Here is a 14,790-nt window from a genome sequence, read left to right as displayed (position 1 = left end):
TTTTTCCATGTCTATTTTCTAAGCTAACACTGGATGGCGCCATAGTGTCAGAGTCTCTGCAGTCTGTGGTCCACTCTGAGGAAACCGGATGAGTGAGAAAAAACAAACAAACAAACAAACTGGGTGACAGGACACAGATACACAACATCTGGAAGAGGATCTAACCTGTACATTTTTAAGTGTAAGAATCAAACAGACAAAATATTTGTAAATATAAGTTGTTTTTCATTTTCTTTCTTTTCTTTGAGTGAATGAATGAAAAGCTTATTTTGTGACAACCAAAGGCAACAGGTGCAGTTTGCAAGAAAAGACAAAGAACAAAAGGCCGTTAGCTCAAGGTTTTAGATTCAGTGCTGAGGAAAAGTGCTCGTCACTCATCACTTTATAAAACACATGCACATCACATCAGAAAGTTACTCTATAGTTTCTTCTTTACTTTGTCCTGTTCTCATGTTGCCCATCATCATATGGGCATCCTGTAGCATCATGATTCCTAACCAGGATAGTCACTGTAGCAAAATTCATCTCCCCTGCAATCAATAGCACTTTTTTATTTTGTAAAATATATTTTAACGTTGTGATTTTGTTGCTTTTACAGCTGCACAAACCTTTGTTTTGAAAAAGATCCATCTGTGCTGCGTGATATGTGTGACGTTCAGAGGCTAAGAGCACTGAGAAAAGCCACATTTGCCTATTTCCAGCTAACTAATGTCCTGATGGTGCAGGTGACTCAGCGGTGATTCCTGCTCAGGACGTCTGAACTGAGACAGTGAACACAAATGATGACACGTTAGCTCACTTCACATGTAGCAGTGTTTACATGTAGCCACTTAGTCACATGTGGGACAGACATGAGGGCTTCGATACCATAAGATGCCTCCTATCCTCAGAGAGCGATGAGGTCACACAGGCGGTCCAACGTTTCCCATCCTCACACTGTGTTGTATTGTGGACACGGAGGTGGTGTTGGCCTCACGTCTTGATGTGATGTAGCAGTGAAGACGTGTGTCGTCTTCTAAACAGCTGAGAGGTGGGAGACATGTCCAGTAGATTGGGAACGTCTCTGAGACTCTACAGCATGTGTGTTTAACAATAATCAGACTGGACGGACGTGGACACACACACCTGTAACACTCTGCAGCCCTGTGGTTCACACAGCTGAGGCTGGACTTTGGTTTATTTTACTTTAGCACACTGGAAAACTGCAGTCAGTCAAATAAGATTCACACACATCACTGAGGTCATTTAGAAATTAAGAGTGAAATCAGATCCGTGTGTGTTTGTGAGATCAAGACAAGAGCTTGAGATACTTGCAGTTTACGTGGATGATCTCATTCTGATAACAGAGTCGACTGAGAGAATGAACGAGCTGAATGCAGCTCTCAAGAAACGCTACAAGATGAAAGACATGGGTGAGCTGTCCTACCTCCTGGGCATCTCTGTGGTCCAAGACAAAGAGAAGAACTGTATCTTGCTACATCAGAAGAACTATATTAAAGCCATACTTAAGAAATACAGGATGGAAGATGCTAATCCTGTAGCAACTCCTGCTTAGACCAACGTGAAACTGAAGAAAATGATGGTGTTAGTAAACAAATACACCAACAGAACTATCAGTCAATGGTGGGAAGTCTGCTGTATGCGTCAATAGCTACACGACCAGACATAGCTCAAGCTGTGAATGCTGTGTCAAAGTTCAATGCAGATCCCAATACTGCTCATCTGACTGCTGTGAAGAGGATATTTTGATACTTGAAAGGGACAGTGAATCTTGCCCTGAAATACGAATGTTCAGACTCTGGATCTTTAATTGGATTTTCAGATGCGGACTGGGCTGGAGACCAAGATGACCGACGCTCAACAACAGGCAACAAGTTTCTACTGAGTGGAGGAGCGGTGAGCTGACTCAGCAAGAAACAGGCAACAGTTGCACTATCAACGGCAGAAGCTGAGTATGTTGCACTTAGTCAAGCTGCTCAAGAAGGAGTTTGGCTGAGACGTTTACTATGTGATCTTGGAATTGAGGATACACCCACAGTGATCCTGGAAGACAACCAAAGTGCCATTGCAATCGCAAAAAATCCAGTGGATCACTCGAGTACTAAACACATAGACATTCGATATCACTACATCCGTGAATGTGTGCAAAATGGACAAATAAAACTGCCGTTGACCAAACAGAGGTTTGAAAGTCTCAGCGGACAGATTGGACTTTGTTTTATGTGAGAATAGTTGAATATCTTTGACAGGTGAATGCTGAATACAACCTGATCATGTAAAGATGTTTCCTTTTGTTCAGTAAAATCAATACATAGATAAGAAATGTAAAAGAAAGGAAAGAAGTTTCTCAGGGTTACTGAATACAGATAAGCGAGGTTAAAGACAGATGTCGGGAATTTGAGTTGTTTTGTCTTTTAAAAAAGGGGGGGTACAACTTGTGAAACAGAGAAGGGCTCAGTATTATGTAAAGTCCTAAATATTGTGAAATTAAGTGGGAGTGTTGAAATACTGTAATTTCACCAATAGGGGCAGTGTGAGTTGTAACGTTGTTGTTCTGTTTAACGAAGAAGTAATAAAGTGAACGGTGAGACCTGTGTTGAAATTCATCACTGCAGACAAGACAGTAAGCGTTAGAAACAGAAACACTTTTTTGATAGCACTTTGCTTTGATGTTGTTTCTCCTTGACTTAGATTTTGTTTGTTTGCCTTGTTCCTCACTTGTAAGTCGCTTTGGATAAAAGCGTCTGCTAAATGACTAAATGTAAATGTAAATGTTAGTCAAACCTCAGAGTGAAGATGCAAATGACAAGACATTGTTTCCTTTTTTCTCTTTCAGTTTCATTTTTCTGAAACTCCAGTGTTTCTCTGAAATCACATGACCCAAGCTAAACACCCCCTCCTTGATGAACCGCACAGGGTGCACTGCTCGTCTAATCCTATGAATAATTTCTTCACTCTCTCAGACATACACTGATCAGCCACAACATTAACACCACCTGGTGGTTTAATATTATAATACGTTTCACCTATGAGGACACAAACAGTTATAACCTTTCATGTCTTTATTGAACTCAGAGTTATGTTGGAAAAAGTAAGTGAAACAGTGTTTTAATAACTAGTAGAAGTTCTTCCTGTAGCTGTGGATTAGCTGCACAAAATCCAGCAGGAACTTTTGACCGTTCTTCATCACAGAACTGTTTCAGCACAGACAGATTCTTCAGACGTCAGATGTGATGAAACAGTCCGAGGATCAACATGAGAGGACAGAAACATGACAAAGGCAGAAATCTGCAGTAACACCCAGATTTATGTTGTGGCTGATCAGTGTACTGTTATATAAAGTATAACCCTTTGTTTGAGTGTATAACTGGTACTAGAAGCACAACAGTAAATTTGGCTTTACAGAATATGAGAGTGTTTCTCTGAAACCATGTGATCACACAGAGCCCTCCCTGCTGCTGCTGCTGCTGCTGCTGCTGCTGTTGCTGCTGCTGCTGCTGCTGCTGTTGCTGCTGCTGCTGCTGCTGCTGTTGCTGCTGCTGCTGCTGCTGCTGCTGATATAAATCTGCTGCTCTTTCTTCTTCCTCAGGATCACCAAGCTCCTGAATCAACAGCACAGGTAAGATCACTCTGAAGATGCATGAACTGATAGGATATAAAGCTGAATTTATTGGATTAATAAATTATGCACTTAACCAGATCATCTTTTCTACTAAAATGAGATAAGAGAAAGATAAGAGAAAAGATAAAATGAGAATTTGTTGTCAACTAACAAAATTAACAAAAATTAGATACTGTCTCCCAGATACTTTACCAATCATCCGAAATTTCTATAATCCATCCAATTATTACGTATCTTGCAAAAATATATTGGCAGTTTCAGTTTAGTTGCATAGGAAGACATAGTTCAGGAGACAGGGTTGGACAGTACCAAGACATGTATCTGTAAACTCTATACTCTAGAAGTCTGTCAGTCATATGTGCTGTGTCTGCTCTGAGAGAAAGAACCGTTTAAACCACACAGCGAATGGATCAGCATCAGAACATTATATGAACTCAATCAGTTTACTGATTAAATTCTAATGACAACAGCATCAGCATTCTGTGGTAAAGCAGACGCAGTGTCAGACACAAAAGGGATCTTTGCAGCTGTGGATCTGAACTGAATCATTACGTAATGTAATAGAAAGACTAAAACAATAGTTATTATGAATAATTCCTTCATATTCTTACTGAATGACCGACGAGTGGATGACGTACACGTCTTATACTGTTTGTTCTTGTTCAGTACATCTTGTTAGTGATTTCTATTTCTTTGTAGAGACGTGTTTGGACTGGGATACTTTTATAGGCACTAGAGGTGATTACCGCTCTGTCAGCCTGCCTTATCTGGCTTTTGTTTGTGTTTCTAGAGGACTGGCATCCACAGTCTGAGTCGGCAGAACACTTCAGTTTGTGAGTAATAAATCACATGTGGCATCGCAGAGTTATATTTTGTAAGGTCTTAAACTTTAAACACTGTACAATGCCTTGAGATGACTTCTGTTGTGTTTTGGCACTATAGAAATAAAATTTAATTGAATAGTTGGGATGAGGTCTGAGAAACATGTTGATGGTTTAGATGAATTCATTATTAAAAAAAACTCAGCATGATCTTTGGGTAAGAACCAGTCAAGTAGTGATATCTGACAAATGAACCTTGTTGTTGTACATGCATTTACAATCCAGCATTGCGAAACAGTCTATGAAGTAGATCTCATCACCTTTCGCCACAAATGTTTTCAAACTTGTTCAAGTTACAAATCAGATTTCTAAAGTATAGAAATCAGATTGCGTTCCACCTTGTTAAAAGGTGTGACCTATTTCAATTTCCTGTCTGTGCTGGCTACAATTGTCAAAACACTTGTGAGGAACCAGTTGAAATGGTTCTTACATGCTATGCTATTTTGAAGAAGAACAGTCTACCATGAGAAAGAAACAGAATGTCTACAGCACTGGTCCAATGAAGATTTGAATGATATGATAATAGTAATGCACAAGAGGCAGAGCTGTGCATTTGTATTTAGCCATACTTCAAAAGCATTGATACTGTGCATCCAGTCTTACAAACACTAATTAATGCACACGTATCTACCAAACAGTAGACTACAAGGAATTTCTCAGGTAAGAATGAATGTGTGAAAGTTTATGGGCTCACGACAAACTTGCCTACTGTTGTTTACTACTTCTTTGTGTTGCTGCTATCAATGTCAACATTACCTTATTTTTTTCTAAATATGCTACAGTTTAAACATTTGATATATTTTCTGTTTTATAGAAATAGATATGGGTTCATTACATCCTGTTTTGATGTAGATTTTACACAATGTCCCACTATGTTAGAATTGAAGGTGTGCAAGCATGTGTTCATCATGTGCTCATACTTCAGCGTTGAAAATCTATAATATAGTATATATGGCTGTGATGTGGGTTCATGTTTATATTTATGTCAATATGTTTTCCCTTCCTGTCTTTATCCAAAGATCTTAAGTGCTCAATCCTCAAGCTCCTTTGAAGCCATTTCAGAGACAATGTAAGTAATACCCACATTTTAGAGGAGGTCCTGTGTAATGCATGGTGTGCCCTTCAGTATGGAAGGGTCACTTTATGCAGGATTGCAATTACTTTGGAGTCATGGGATATACACCTGGTAGGATATTGTCTGTCAAATACTTTGATTACTTGTCAAAAGATTGCTTTAACAGTGTACAAAACAGGTAGGTAACATAAAGACTTAAATACTTCTCAAAATGCCCTTTTTGAGAAGAATGCTAAATATGATAAGTAACGTTTAGCTTATGATTCTTTTTTTTAATACTTTATTGAACCCCTTGGGGAAATTGTGGTTGGACAGCTGCGGTATGTCGGCGCTACTATAAGGTTTCAGTATTTTCAGCTACCTCAGCAAGTAGCCAGGAGGAACTGGCAATCGAACCACTCACCCCGGGGGTTGTAGACAACTGCTCTACCACCTGAGCTACTGTCGCCTGTCAAATCTGGTCCACAGGCTAACCTACATCTCCACAATTACACTTCTGATTGGTCTAATTTTTCATCTCTGTGGTTTTACAGACAATCTCACATCTCCTCTATTTTCTGCATTGCAGAAGTTTCATTAAAAGTAACTGATAAACATTTAACTTCAATCCCAACATGCCATGCTCAGTTTCAGTTGCCATTGTTTGTAGTACTCTGAAAAAAAGAGTGATACAAGCATAAATGCTCATCATAAGCTCTGCATACATTTAACAAACAAGCATAAATTAAGATTCAGTGTTCCTGTATCTACAACAGTTCAAAAGTTCAAACTGTAAAATAAGGTTTGAAAACATCTTTACACAAAAAATGAAAGGGAAATCCTAAATAAATTAGTTGAGAAGCTTAATGAATCCATACTTTCACATGACTGGAGTGCATGCTAGGACTGAGCAATTAACATCACATCATGCTCTGTGGCAAGTATAACTAGAATTAACAGAGTGTGATTATATTCCTCCTCTGACAAGTGCAGTTATGCTTTATATGCATCTTCTTCTTCTCTTTCGGCTTTTCCCATCAGGGGTCGCCACAGTGAATCATCCTTTTCCATCTAACTCTATCATGGACATCTTCTACCCTAACGCTAGCTAACCTCATGTCCTCTGTTATAACATCCATATATCTCCTCCTTGGTCGTCCTCTTGTCCTCCTGCCTGGCAGCTCCATCTCCAACATCTCTTCTTCTACCAATATATTCACTATCCCTCCTCTGCACATGTCCAAACCAGCTCAGTCTGGCCTCTCTGACTTTGTTGCTAACTCAGGTCCCTGGTCACTCCCAAGGAGAAACTCAACATCTTCATCTCTGCAGAGACTCTTTTCACCTCTAGAACATTGTTCACAAACTCCCCCTTCAGGATCACTCCTACCCCATTTCTCTTCCTATCCACACCATGGTAGAACAGTTTGTATCCTCCTCCAATACTACGTGCCTTGCTGCCCTTCCACCTTGTCTCCTGCACACACAAAACATCTACCTTCCTTCTCTCCATCATGTCTGCCAGCTCTCTGCCTTTCCCTGTCATTGTGCCAACGTTAAGAGTCCCTATTCTCAGATCTATGTTCCTGCCTTTTCCCTTCTCTCTCTGACCACAAACCCTTCTGCCTCCCCTCTTTCTTCGACCAACAGTAGTCAAATTTCCACCGGCACCCTGTAGGTTAATAGCATCGGTGGCGGACGTTGTTAACCCGGGCCTCGACCGATCCGGTATGAAAGTCTTATGGACGATTCATGTGGTTGTTTTTGGCAAATTTTACGCCGGATGCCCTTCCTGACGCAACCCTCTCTATTTTTGCTTGGGACCAGCACAGAAGTCACTGGCTTGCAACCCTGTGGCTAGATTATGATTTACATGCATGAGGCTGTATAATGCATGACATTAACTGTTATACTGGACTGCTGCCTAGAAAGCATGTAATCACCAATATGAGGATGGGTTCCCTGTTGAGTCTGGTTCCTCTCAAGGTTTCTTCCTGTTGCCTTCTCAGGGAGTTTTTCCCTGCCACCGTCGCCCTCGTCTTGCTCATCAGGGACAATCTGATTATTATGATTCATACACATTCACTGTTCATGTACTGTTCTTTGGTTGTGTAAAGCTGCTTTGTGACAATGTCAATTGCTTAGAAACTACCTTTTTCAAGAATTTTAGAGATAAAGAGCAGATTGGATATTGGTCTATAATTCGCTAAGACCCCTGAGTCCAGAGTAGGCTTTTTGAGTAGGGGCTTGACTACAGCAACCTTAAAAGCCTGTGGTACGTAGCCTATTTTTAAAGATCTGATCTAATATGGACGTGCTGATCAAAGATAAGTGCAGTGAACTAATCATTTCTGTCCTGCTGACTGAGCTTATGCAGCTGCTGCCACGTGGTGAGAGAAGGTACAGCAATGAACTGGAAATGAACAAATCACTCACTGAGAGGACTCATTGCTCCAGAGTCATGTAAACGATTAGTTCATATTGAACAAATCATTCACGCACAAAACATCATTAGACCAGTTGCTCCACAATAAAGACTGAGATCGGAAATCGGAAAGTCTCTTCAGGGCTCAGTCTCCCTCTGCCCAGGTGCATCAGTTTTGTGGTTTGAGTGGAGCTGGTATCAGCAGCTGGGCCTCGGGAACAGATCAAGGTGAAAAGTAAATGGTTGAGTAGTCTGCACTGGGTCCGCATTACAACGCATTGAGGTGAGTATGGTTTACAATAAAGACTGGTGATGCTTACGTTCAGTGTAAATATGTGGGTGAGTATAAGCCTGAAGGAATCAGTGACTGGCGTGAGCATGTATTGCACCACATACAGATTGTCTGTTGTATGTTGGTTGCCTTTTATAGTTGGGCTGCACAAGAGTTTGAGTGCAAGAGAGAACTGATTTATTTTCATTGGTCCATTAGTAGTTTTCTTATTTATATGTTGGTAATATCTGTTTGCTGTTGAATATATGTGTGTCGATTTTGTGATGGACTGGCAACCTGTCTAGGTATCCCAAACACTGGCAGATAATATGCAAACAACAAATGTATAGATTCATTGAGCAACTTCACATACGGCGTACGACTTATCATTACTTGTTGGCTTGTGCGCTTCTTGTTTCCATTCCATCAGCTGTATGAGCGCACCCTGCCTGTGTCAGCAGCACCTAAGGAGCCATCATTGTGGCTTCAATTCATGCCTGTGAAAGCATTTCATTACCGTATAACAACATCTTGTGGCACAAGGACATTGTGCCACAAGAACAGTCTCTTTCCCGTTGCAGTCAGCCTGAAAAGTGCCCCATCTCCCCCTTGACTTCATATCTTTGATTCTGTGTCACTGACAAAGACAAATCAGCCAGGTTATAACCAGCCATGCAATAAGCAACACTGACTGATAACAGTACATCCTCATGAGTTGGTTTATATTTGTGATACAACAAAAAACACAGTAGCTAAATTTTAAATGCAGTGTAGGTCATTATTGCTCGTCACTGTCAAAGTTTAATGTTTTACTTGTGTAATGTTCGTGTAGCATCCTCTACCTGTAGATGCTTGTGACCTTTTAAGACTGTAGCACCAGTTTTAAATTCTCTGTTTCAGTCTTAAGTGCCTTTATTGTATGTTCATTTTTATCCTTTTTTCTTTCTGTTACAGGAATATGAACACCAAATATGAGGACATCAACTACAAAAATTTAATCATTTCAGGATCTCCCACTCGCTACCAGCTAATACCAAAAAAGATGGACTTTGGAACTCTAAAAAAAATTACACTTGGCCAAAGAAATGCAATCAAGAATAAAACCATTTTACTAGTTGGTGAAACAGGAGCAGGAAAATCGACTCTGATCAATGCTCTGGTGAACTACGCACTGGGAGTGGAGTTTGAAGAAAACATCTGGTTTGAGATTGTGGAGGATGAGAAGATACGTCAGACAGAAAGTCAGACATCAGACGTGATCGTGTATGAGATCTTTGGTTTTGAAGGTAAAACTCTGCCCTACTCTCTGACCATCATCGATACTCCTGGATATGGAAACACCTGAGGGATCGAACATGATCTCATCGTCAGTCAAAGATTATTTGACTTATTTCGCTCAAATGACGGAGTTCATGCAATTGATGCAGTGGGTCTGGTGATGAAGGCGAGTGAGTCTCGACTGAGTGACCGACTGAGATACATCTTTGATTCAGTGATGTCTCTGTTTGGAAAAGACCTGGAGGAGAATATTGTAGCTCTGATCACACACTCAAACGGAAGAAAACCTACAAATGCTCTGAAAGCTCTTGAAGCTGCAGAAATTAAATGTGCTAAAAATGTAAAGAATGAGCCTGTTCACTTTGTGTTTGATAACTGCCAGAATGAAGAAAGAACAGAGGACATAGAAGACCTTAAACATTCAGATAGAGTAACAATGAAAGGACTGAGTGAATTCACAGACTTCCTGGAAAAAGCTGCACCTCAAAAACTGGAGAAAACTGTGGACGTCCTGAATGAACGCATCACACTGACGGCCTGTATCAACAACCTGCAAGAAAGAATTGAATTTATTAAATTAAAACGACAAGAAATCCAACAGACTCAGGAAGCTTTGAAAATATATGAACAAAAGGTGAATAAGAACAAGAACTTTACAATAGAAGTTGATGAGCCCTACAAAGAATCAGAACCTATAGAGAGTCAGATGTGGTGGTGGGTGTTTTATCAAGGAGCTGTCTGTTGTAAAGTCTGTGAGGAGAACTGTCACTATCCTGGATGTACAGTGGCCTGGTATCCAGACCGGTGTGAGGTCATGAAAAGTGGTCATTGCACGGTTTGTACTGGGAAGTGTCCTGTGTCAGATCACGTGAAAGAAAATTGGAGGTTTGTGACCAAGACAAGGAAAGTTGAAAAAACTCTAAATGATGTGAAAGAAAAATATAACAAGAATAAGGTGTGTGAAAAGACATCGAGCCTTTTGGAAAATCTTCAAAGAGAGTTGGAAAACCTGGAAGCTAACAAAATCCAGTTGCTGGATGAGGCTTATAAACATACTATGAATCTGGAGAAGATCGCCCTAAATGTTTACTCCCTGTCCACATATGTTCACCTAGACTTCCTGATTGAGGAGATGATGGAGAGAAAGGAAAACACAGAGAAGATTAGAAATTTAAAACAAATAGCAAGTCAAATGAATGAAGGGCTGCAGGCAGGGCTGAAGTACATGTACTCTAAAGTATCTGATCTATTCAGATTCATAAGAAAGGTAGATGCTAAAAGGGGCACTGAGGTCTAAACTAAAATGTCTTGTTTAGGTCAGTTGATAAAGCAGTTCAGGATACCCCAGTGTTCCTTCTGTCCACATATCAAGGTGTTCTTGGACAAGACACTGAAACCCCACAGTTGTAATAGCTGTCATCTATTACAGCTGCTGTTAGAGTTTCCCTATTAATATTTTTATTTGTTAAATTTTCATTATTACCTATTAATCCCTCATTTAAAGTCAATTATATACTAAGATATTAAATATGATCAGTTTACATGACTCTGCTCCTGTTTGCAAAGTCAACATGAAAAGTTTGAAGAGCCCTAGTAGCATGAGTGTACACTACTGTGCAGATCCCCCATGCAGAGCTGAAAGTGGACCAAGCTCTGGACTTTTTATTCAAAATCAACATACATATGAAATGCAGAATCATGGAATCGTCATATAATCATGTTTTCATCCTTGTAACTTAACGGGAGAGACGAGACAGGATTACCATATATTGCTATTAGAAAGATATGTTTTATCGCAATACACGAAACCAATCCAGGACTTCATCAGATGGTGTGACTCCAACCACCTGCACCTCAATACCAAGACCAGGGAGTTGGTGGTGAAGTTCAGTGTGTCTGGTTGACCTGACATTACCTTGGACAGTGTTGCAACAGCATTTATTAACACAAAATACAAACTTACTTTTCAACTGTACTGTGATATTGTCTTTGAAAGATGTTTTAATTCAATTGAGATTATGTAAATAGCGTCACATCTCAAAAATTGAACTCCAGGCACTTTACATAGTAAAGGTTTGATATAACAAAACAAGTATAAAGAGTTGTATAGAAACCACAACAAGGTCTGACAGTCTGTGCTGTGCAATGTTGGTGGAGGCTTTTTGAGTGATTGTCACTTGTCTATGGCTCCTCGATTGTTATCCTACATTCTTGTTTTATAATGGATCATTGTTTCTTGTACAATGTTGTGCTGTTGCTTAACCCATTTGCTCCAAACTGTTTATGTGACATAAATAAAGTTGTTTGAATTGACTCAATACAGCTGAGAAGGAATTTGTAGATCAAGTGAACTAAGAATAAAATAATAACTTATACTTTAGTGAATGTCTGACAGATAGTTCGGTGTCATTTGCATATACATTTATTTAGATGGATAAAATTAAAATCAACAGATCTTCCAGCAGCGATTTCATCGAGGCTTGACGTCCTGTTGGAGGTGGAGGTTTGGTGTCCTCAGGTCGGCTTTAATGATGATGTTTGACACAAACAAAGGGCTTCTTCAGATCACAGATTGAATCATTGACATAATCTCGTCCTGTAGTCAGTGAATAGAAAGAAACAATAGAAGCATCAAAAAGTGTAGTACATGTACAGAGTAGACAGAATAGAATGAAAAGAATCTACTAAATAGAATCAAAGAAATCTACTGAATAAAATGAAAAGAATCTACTAAATAGAATGAAGAGTAGAGGAAGAGTCTTTTCAAACCTTGTTCAGATGAGGTTGCTCTTGCAGTAGCAGGTAGCAGGATGTCTTGGAGAGGAAAACCTCGTCTTTATATACTTTTACTGGCTGCTGCAGCTCAGTAGGCTGCGTGTCAGCCACTGATCACTGTTATTCTGCAGTTTTTCTAATATCTTATCTTATCAAAATCAAACTCTGAAGTTCCTGCCACACCAACAGGGTTTGATTCATATACTGATGTATGTTTCACATTTCTAGCTGTTACATTAACCATCATCACATCTTTTAAGAAACACCATGGAAGATCTGATTTACACTTGGCAGGTTCATCACTCACGGTCTTGTCATAAATCTGAAGTACTTTGCTGAGTGACAGCTTCTCTGTGTAGTGCTGCTTCAACTGCAGATCCTCCAATAAGCTCTCCAATTGTGCCTCTGTGAAAATGAAGATTCTTGTTATTACAAACCAGTCAGTCAAGTTAGACTCTTGTGCACAGAGATAAGAAAACATTAAAGAACTCAGCAGCATTGTACAAAAAGGCTCAGAGCCAGATGTACTTTCTGAGGAGACTCAGGTCCTTCAACATCTGCAGCACAATGATGTTGGTTGATGTTTTATGAGTCTGTGGTTCCAGTGTCATCGTTTATGCTGTGGTCTGCTGGGGCAGCAACATGAAGGTGTCAGACACTAACAGACTAAACAAACTGATTAGGAGGGCTGGCTCTGTTCTGGGGGTGGAGCTGGACCCTCTACATGTTGTAGCTGAGAGGAGGATGCTGTCCAAACTCCTCTCAATCCTGGACAATCCCTCCCACCCACTGCACAGTGTGTTGGCTCGACAGAGGAGCACGTTCAGCCAAAGACTGATCAACATCAAGTGATCCACAGAGAACCACAGGAGATCATTTCTAGATCTAGAGCAACTAGAGTGAGAATCAAGTGAATAGAGGGATTAATAATATCTCACCCTATGTTTTACTTGAATACAATTTTTTTGAAAAGAAAATTTGATGTTTGAACAGTATTTACTTAAAAACAGAAACTATTAATGACTTGTTTAAAAACTGGCATGTTTTAAACTTAGAGAAGAATAAGTTCACTTGGAAGAAATGTCTATGAAGATTCTCAGACATTTCCTCCAGCTGATGTGATCTGTAAGTTCAGTCATTAGTTAGGTCTCTACACTTAGCGACCCACTTGTTTGACCATGTTACAGCAACTGTAGCTGGCAAACAGATGTACTCCAGTGGGGTAAAAATGACAGTCATTACATTTGAGATGTAGTTCAAATGTACAGTAACATAACATTATTACATTATTACATAGTAAATGTTCTTAGTTCTTATTCAGCCCCTACTTGCTGAAAATAGGTCTTCACAGCATTTTTAATTTTAGGAATTAATCACAGTTAAATTAATTAACCGAAATCATTGAATTCTAACCCAGCCACAGTGGTTTTGTAGCATAGTGACAGATAAGAAGACATTGCTCACCCCTATAAATGGAGCTTTCATGTCATCATAGTACTTAAAGCCTGAAATATCATCTAATTTCAAAGAATTTAGCAACAAACCCACAGGTCCAACCCTAATGTTATTATACTAGAACAATTTCACAACATAAATGTGTCTATGGAGGTAATTTATATTAATTAATCCCACAGCATGAAATTAAGAATATCATTTTTTTTAATAGCTTGACAGCCATAGTTAGAACATATCTAAGAGACTTTACTCCATTACAGTACAGACCAGTTATAGTTACCACTAATAATAAAACTCTGTAGACAAAGTGATGCAATCATCATATGCAATGACTTATATTTAGTTTTATATTGGTAATTAATGCCTTAAAATGTAATAGATTATTTTGTGGATATTTGTTTTCACCTCGGTATTAAAGAAGTGTCTTTTAGACATTTTCTGTCAAGATAGCCATATTAAGTCAACCATGATTTAATGTTATAAGGAAATATAGGGTGAAAATCTCCACTAGTGGAGCATAGTTTTTATAGGCACTGTACTGTACAAGTTTTTGGCACAAAAGTGACTGAAAAAAGGGACGTTAGTATTAATTGTACAGAGGAAAGCAGATAGCTCCCCATGCATCCTGAGAATAGTAGATGTCTGCTACAGCTTGACACCAGTTATTTCTCTGTATTGCAGCACAGTGTTTCGTCACCTTTCCTCCAGTGTTTTCTCTATGTGTTTCCCTGTCATCTTTATTGACTCAGTACAAACTAACATTGCATGTTTGTTTAAGATGGTAGCTCATTAATTCACAGTCCATAACAGACCTGTGTTATTTCTTTGGTTAAAAATTATTTTTATTGCATTGAATGGATGCCTGTGTTGTATGTTTACTTCTTACCAGTTATTTATGAACAATTATATACAATATTGTTATTATTATTATTATTATTATTATTATTATTATTATTATTATTATTATTATTATTATTATTATTATACAGTTTTACTTATAGCATACTATTTATGTTAAACTAAAATAGT

At 39.1% G+C, this 14,790-nt stretch overlaps 1 protein-coding gene, 1 long non-coding RNA gene and 1 pseudogene across 3 annotated transcripts in view; 2 read left to right on the top strand and 1 right to left on the bottom strand.

Annotated features, from left to right (window-relative positions):
- si:dkey-85k7.12 (up-regulator of cell proliferation) overlaps positions 1-14,790 on the bottom strand; it is a 49,809-nt gene that overhangs the window by 14,914 nt on the left and 20,105 nt on the right. The window lies entirely within an intron of this gene.
- Positions 3,521-6,646, top strand: LOC113157330. The gene is made up of 3 exons (XR_003298445.1): positions 3,521-3,619; positions 4,413-4,455; positions 5,523-6,646. It is a non-coding gene; the product is annotated as an uncharacterized LOC113157330 (long non-coding RNA).
- LOC113157329 lies at positions 7,809-11,844 on the top strand (annotated as a pseudogene).

Source organism: Anabas testudineus, chromosome 18 (assembly GCF_900324465.2).
Source record: "Anabas testudineus chromosome 18, fAnaTes1.2, whole genome shotgun sequence".
NCBI classification, from domain to species: domain Eukaryota; kingdom Metazoa; phylum Chordata; class Actinopteri; order Anabantiformes; family Anabantidae; genus Anabas; species Anabas testudineus.
The sequence above is the reverse complement of the archived record's forward strand: the minus strand, read 5'-3'. Positions and strand labels throughout refer to the sequence as shown.